Raw genomic sequence first — 6,743 nt, 5'->3', positions numbered from 1 at the left:
CTGAGGAGAGCAGGGAAGATCGCTGCCGACCCCTCCCACCCCGGACACCATCTGTTTGACCCCCTCCCCTCTGGCAGGAGGCTGCGGTCCATCAGGACCAAAACCTCCCGCCACAAAAACAGTTTCTTCCCCTCTGCAGTCAACCCCCCCCCCCCGAACACAAACACTACTTATACGTTACATCACCCCTGTCCCCCCTGCGTTATATTAACGCACCCACCCCCTACTGGACACTTTACCTGGACACTTTACTTCATTCTGGTCACTCCACTGTTGTTATTTATCTTATCTTATTTTTATTTTTATTCTTATTCTTATTTTAGCTTTTATATTCTACTTATTTGTTATCAAAACAATAGCACCTTCAGACCACAGCAAATTCCTTGTAATGTATGTTACTTGGCAATAAACAGTTTCTGATTCTGAAGAAGATCTCTGGACATGGAAAAGGTGTGGGGAGACACCAGGACAGTGGAGACAGGGACTGGGCTAACCAACTGAACCTGTTTTTCAACAGATTCGATTCTGCCCAGTCTCCCCCCCCCCACCTACTCTGCCCCCTCTTCACACCTCCCCGAGCTGCCCGACATCCGTCATGGACAACACCTCCCACCCCCTGCACGAGACTGTGGGGGCCCTGAGCAGCTCCTTCAGCAGCAGACTGTTACACCCACGGTGTAAGAAGGAGCGCTACCGCGGGTCGTTCATTCCTACAGCTATAAGACTGTTTAACTGCACATGAATCTGCACAATTTGTACATACTTTATATTTTTCCGTGTGTATGTTTATTTTTGTCCCCCATATTTTTTAGATCTGTATTTATTATTTGTATATTGTTTTTTCTTTTTAAAAAAATACTTCTAAGGCTTATTGACACAGTGCTGTGTGCTGTGTGTTTCTGCACCGTTCTGTCTTTGCTGCTGTAACTTGTAAATTTCCCCACTGTGGGATTAATAAAGTCTAAGTCTAAGTCAAAACAGAGTGACGGAGTCTCTGCTGTTTCTCGCCTCTGCACTGCTGTAGCGCCCCCCGTGGCTGGTGGCGCTGAGGCGCTACTGCACCCACATATTAAAAAGAATCATAAGAAATTGTTTAAATAAATCTGTTCATATTTTACGAAAAAATGAGGAACGCTTCACGAATTTGCGTGTCATCCTTGCGCAGGGGCCATGCTAATCTTCTCTGTATCGTTCCAATTTTAGTATATGTGCTACCGGAGTAACACAACAAAATCCTGTCCCGGTGTGCTATATACAGGGTTCTGTCCCTGAAGCACCCTGTCTTATGGTGCGGGCTCACACAGAGGCTGGCAGGGAGTAAACTGTCTCAGAATGGCTTCAATCTAGACAGAGCCCAGCAGTGTGCAGAGGGCTGGGGTGTTGTGCTGTGAGTCCTATACCTAATGTGACCCACCAAGACCCGATCGGACCCAGTCTGACCACGTCCGGGTCCCGTCTGCCCTGCTGAGGAGCTCAGGGGCTGATGGGAATTCTATGCAAATGAGCATAGCATAGTTGAGCTCCTCAGCTCAACATGATGCGTTTATGAAGGACTCGACCCTGAGGAGGAGGAGGATCAGAAGGAGGACCCTGAGGATCAACATTTCTTCAGAGAGGTCATTCAGGTGCATCAAACACAGACAGCTTTGAAATGAAACATGTACTGTGATGCTCTCTGGTTTGCAGCCGAGACAGAGGCCGTGGTGGTGGACACAGCAGCAGCTCTCTGTCTGTCTCTGCAAATCACGCATTTCTTCACATGATTCTTAAAATCAACAGCAACTATATTATAATCCAAATGTCATCACAATGGGTGAAGGCGTCCTGTAAGTTCACAAAGAGAGGTTCAAACTGTCATCGCTCCTTTAATTGCACTGTATAAATCAGACTGAAGGACTCCACCTTGTTGGCCACCAATGGGGCGTGAGACCTTGTCCTCTCTCGCTCCTTGTGGTGGGAGGTGACCAGGTTGATGACGTAGCCCACGTCGTTCTCCAGGAGCCAGTAGAAGGTCTTGCCCTGGTGCCGACCAAACTAGGCCTTCCAGCGACTCAGGACGCCACCCTAATAACCCTCCTCAGGCTTCTTTGCCCTGTGTGGTGCTTTGCCACCAGCTGCTAAATAAAGCTCCGGCTATAACTTAACGTTACCGCAACACTCAAATAGTTGAGCCGTAAAAACACCTCGGTTACCTCAGTGTGACTAATGTCAGACAGAAATGTGATATTTTACAGTATTTCAGGCAATTATTCAAGAAAGAAGAAACGAATTGATGATTGACTTTGGAACTTGACGCTGTCTGTTGAGACGGTGGACTGAGCGCTGTCAGGAACCAGAATCACTGAGAGACACGGAGACAAATCCGGCTCTCCTATTGGATGCCAAAAGTTTGGATTCTCTAAGTTGAGACAAATGGAGCATCTGATTGGGTTTGTGGTCTCCGGGTACGGAGCAATCACTGTTCAGAGATTGTAAGGCGGGACATAGCCGCGGACAGCCATTGGCCCACAATTGGCACAGAGAAGAACACGTGTTACACACAAATTTCTGCCAAAATTCTGACAAAAAAAGCAGTAAAGACGTTTTTCTAGACTTGGTTTTAGTAAATAACCAGAAGAACAGATATGTTTGGCATTTTAGTGCGAAACCAAGAACCATATTACGGCGGACATGTCAAGTTTAAGTGAAGTTTCAGACCCGAAAAATAACTTTTACCTCTGAAAAAGTCCACATCCTCCTCCCGGCTCTTTCCTCCGTCAGAAAGTCACAGAGGTGGAGATTTGGAGCTGGTTTTGTTGTGGTTTTCCAGAGAGGAAGAGTTTTAAACAGAGTGACGGAGTCTCTGCTGTTTCTCGCCGCCGCGCTGCTGTAGCACCCCCCGTGGTGTTGAGGCGCTACTGCACCCAAATTTTGAAAAGAATCATACGAAATTGTTAAAAAATCTATTCATATTTTACGGAAAATGAGGAACGCTTCACGAATTTGCGTGTCATCCTTGCGCAGGGGCCATGCTAATCTTCTCTGTATCGTTCCAATTTTAGTATATGTGCTACCGGAGTAACACATCTGGACCCTGTCCCGGTGTGCTATATACAGGGTTCTCTCCCTGAAGCACCCTGTCTTATGGTGGGGGCTCACACAGAGGCTGGCAGGGAGTAAACTGTCTCAAAATGGCTTCAATCTAGACAGAGCCCAGCAGTGTGCAGAGGTCTGGGGTGTTTTGCTGTGAGTCCTATACCTAATATGACCCGCCAAGACCCGATCAGACCCAGTCTGACCACGTCCGGGTCCCGTCTGCCCTGCTGAGGAGCTCAGGGGCTGATGGGAATTCTATGCAAATGAGCATAGCATAGTTGAGCTCCTCAGCTCAACATGATGTGTTTATGCAGGACTCGACCCTGAGGAGGAGGAGGATCAGGAGGAGAAGGAGGACCCTGAGGATCAACATTTCTTCGGCAGAGGACCAGCACAAGCTTTGGGATAACGGGTACGAATATAAAATGCTAATGATGATGGAGAAATGACATGTGGTACTTTTGAAAGTAGCATCTTCAACATGACAGAGGGGACAACACAGTTACAGTGATCGTCTGTACTCAGATCTTTATGTGGTGGATATCAATAAAAGCATAAAACCCTTTTTATCAGAGCAATTTCATTATCACAGATATTCTGACATCTTTTTGTATTTGAAATATACATAATAGTGGAAACGAATTGATGATTGACTTTGGAACTTGACGCTGTCTGTTGAGACGGTGGACTGAGCGCTGTCAGGAACTAGAATCACTGAGAGACACGGAGACAAATCCGGCTCTCCTATTGGATGCCAAAAGTCTGGATTCTCTAAATTGAGACAAATGGAGCATCTGATTGGGTTTGTGGTCTCCGGTAAGGATTGGGTTAGGATTACTACCCAATCTTCAGAAAGCAGACGTCCTCAACACCACACACTGGAGATGTCCGAGTACATATCATTTTAGTGTGAAACCAATGAATGTCTCCCCCTGAGAACCATATTACGGCGGACATGTCAAGTTTAAGTGAAGTTTCAGACCTGAAAAATAACTTTTACCTCTGAAAAAGTCCACGTCCTCCTCCTGGCTCCTTCCTCTGTCAGAAAGTCACAGAGGTGGAGATTTGGAGCTGGTTTTCCAGAGAGGAAGAGTTTTAAAAGAAGAGGGCCTTTAGGTCGGGCGACAAAGAGCAGCTGCAGCGCATCCAGAAGCGGCTCCGGCAACAAATAAGGAAGGGCAAGGAGAGCTACAGGAGGAAACTGGAGGAACATCTGGGTCAGAATAACACCAGGGATGTCTGGAGAGGACTTAAGAAGATCTCTGGACATGGAAAAGGTGAGGGGAGACACCAGGACAGTGGAGACAGGGACTGGGCTAACCAACTGAACCTGTTTTTCAACAGATTCGATTCTGCCCAGTCTCCCTCCCCCACCTATCCTGCCCCCTCTTCACACCTCCCCGAGCTGCCCTCCACTCCACCCCCCTGCTCGTCACCTTCCTTAATAACACCAGACTGTCACCAGTCCACAACTCCCCCCACCCCACCCCACCCCCCCTGTCACCCCTCTCCTTAACAGCGGATCAGGTGAGAAGGCAGCTGAGATCCATCAAGGTGAGTAAGGCCTCGGGGCCGGACGGAATCAGCCCCAGACTGCTCAAGGATTGTGCAGACCAGCTCTGTGGGGTGGTCATGCACATGTTCAACATGAGCCTCAGTCTGGAGAAAGTCCCGGCCCTGTGGAAGACTGCCTGCGTGGTCCCGGTACCAAAAACGGCGCACCCCAGGGAACTCAACCACTACAGGCCTGTCGCCCTGACCTCTCACCTTATGAAGACCATGGAGAGGATCATCCTCAAACACCTTCGACCCCTGGTGAGCAAAATGCTGGACCCCCTCCAGTTTGGTTACGTCCCGGAATTGGGGTAGATAACGCTGTCATCTATCTACTACACATCCCTTTCCCACCTGGAAAACACTGGAAGCACTGTGAGGATCATGTTCTTTGACTTCTCCAGTGCCATCAACACCATCCAGCCAGCACTGCTGAAGGTGAAGTTGGAGGGAGGGGGAGTGGACCGTCTCCTGGCTTCATGGACAATCGACTACCTCACCAACAGACCACAGTATGTGAGGCTCCGGGACTGTGTGTCTGATGTGGTGGTCTGCAGCACGGGGGCCCCCCAGGGTACGGTTCTCTCTCCATTCCTCTTCACCCTCTACACCTCGGACTTCAGACACAACACTGTCAGTTGCCACATCCAGAAGTTCTCTGACGACACTGCCATTGTTGGATGTGTGTCTGAGGGGAAAGACCTGGAATACAGGGAGGTCATCAGCGACTTTGTCGTCTGGTGTGAGCTCAACCAGCTTCACATCAATGACAGCAAGACGAAGGAGATGATGATCGATTTCAGGAGGAAGTCATCCAGAATCACACCGGTGAACATCCAGGGTTTGGACATTGAGGTGGTGGAGAAGTACAAATTCCTGGGTGTTCTCCTGAACAGTAAACTGGACTGGTCTGACCACACTCAGGCCCTGTACGAGCAGGGTCAAAGCCGCCTCCACCTGCTGAGGAGGCTGAAGTCCTTCGGTGTGTGCAGGAAACTGCTCCGGACTTTTTATGACACTGTGGTAGCTTCGCTATCTTCTATGCTGTGGTCTGCTGGGGGGTTGGGGGGGCAGCACAGACAGAGACAGGAGGAGGCTCAATAGACTGATTAGGCGAGCCGGCTCTGTTCTGGACTGCCTGCTGGACTCCATTGAGGAGGTGGGGCAGAGGAGGATGTTAGCCAAGCTGACATCCATCATGGACAACACCTCCCACCCCCTGCACGAGACTGTGGGGGCCCTGAGCAGCTCCTTCAGCAGCAGACTGTTACACCCACGGTGTAAGAAGGAGCGCTACCGCGGGTCGTTCATTCCTACAGCTATAAGACTGTTTAACTGCACATGAATCTGCACAATTTGTACATACTTTATATTTTTCCGTGTGTATGTTTATTTTTGTCCCCCATATTTTTTAGATCTGTATTTATTATTTGTATATTGTTTTTTCTTTTTAAAAAAATACTTCTAAGGCTTATTGACACAGTGCTGTGTGCTGTGTGTTTCTGCACCGTTCTGTCTTTGCTGCTGTAACTTGTAAATTTCCCCACTGTGGGATTAATAAAGTCTAAGTCTAAGTCAAAACAGAGTGACGGAGTCTCTGCTGTTTCTCGCCTCTGCACTGCTGTAGCGCCCCCCCGTGGCTGGTGGCGCTGAGGCGCTACTGCACCCAAATATTAAAAAGAATCATAAGAAATTGTTTAAAAAAATCTATTCATATATTACGAGAAAATGAGGAACGCTTCACGAATTTGCGTGTCATCCTTGCGCAGGGGCCATGCTAATCTTCTCTGTATCGTTCCAATTTTAGTATATGTGCTACCGGAGTAACACAATAAGATACTGTCCCGGTGTGCTATATACAGGGTCCTGTCCCAGAAGCATCCTGTCTTATGGTGCAGGCTGACACAGAGGCTGGCAGGGAGTAAACTGTCTCAAAATGGCTTCAATCTAGACAGGGGTGTTGTGCTGTGAGTCTTATACTTAATGTGACCCGCCAAGACCCGATCGGACCCAGTCTGACCACGTCTGGGTCCCGTCTGCCCTGCTGCGGAGCTTAGGGGCTGATGGGAACTCTATGCAAATGAGCCTTTACGTCACGCAGCCAGGATTGGTGC

At 48.7% G+C, this 6,743-nt stretch overlaps 3 non-coding genes across 3 annotated transcripts; all 3 read right to left on the bottom strand.

Moving 5' to 3' along the window:
* Positions 1 to 1,120: 1,120 nt before the first annotated feature.
* Positions 1,121 to 1,226, bottom strand: LOC139291902 (U6 spliceosomal RNA). The gene has a single exon (XR_011597599.1). It is a non-coding gene; the product is annotated as a U6 spliceosomal RNA (small nuclear RNA).
* Positions 1,227 to 2,958: 1,732 nt separating this feature from the next.
* On the bottom strand, positions 2,959 to 3,064 carry LOC139291909 (U6 spliceosomal RNA). The gene has a single exon (XR_011597606.1). It is a non-coding gene; the product is annotated as a U6 spliceosomal RNA (small nuclear RNA).
* A 3,289-nt stretch (positions 3,065 to 6,353) lies between these two features.
* LOC139291908 (U6 spliceosomal RNA) lies at positions 6,354 to 6,459 on the bottom strand. Its single transcript, XR_011597605.1, has one exon. It is a non-coding gene; the product is annotated as a U6 spliceosomal RNA (small nuclear RNA).
* Positions 6,460 to 6,743: the final 284 nt, after the last annotated feature.

The sequence above is a fragment of the Enoplosus armatus genome, chromosome 10 (assembly GCF_043641665.1).
Source record: "Enoplosus armatus isolate fEnoArm2 chromosome 10, fEnoArm2.hap1, whole genome shotgun sequence".
NCBI classification, from domain to species: Eukaryota; Metazoa; Chordata; class Actinopteri; order Centrarchiformes; family Enoplosidae; genus Enoplosus; species Enoplosus armatus.
The sequence above is the reverse complement of the archived record's forward strand: the minus strand, read 5'-3'. Positions and strand labels throughout refer to the sequence as shown.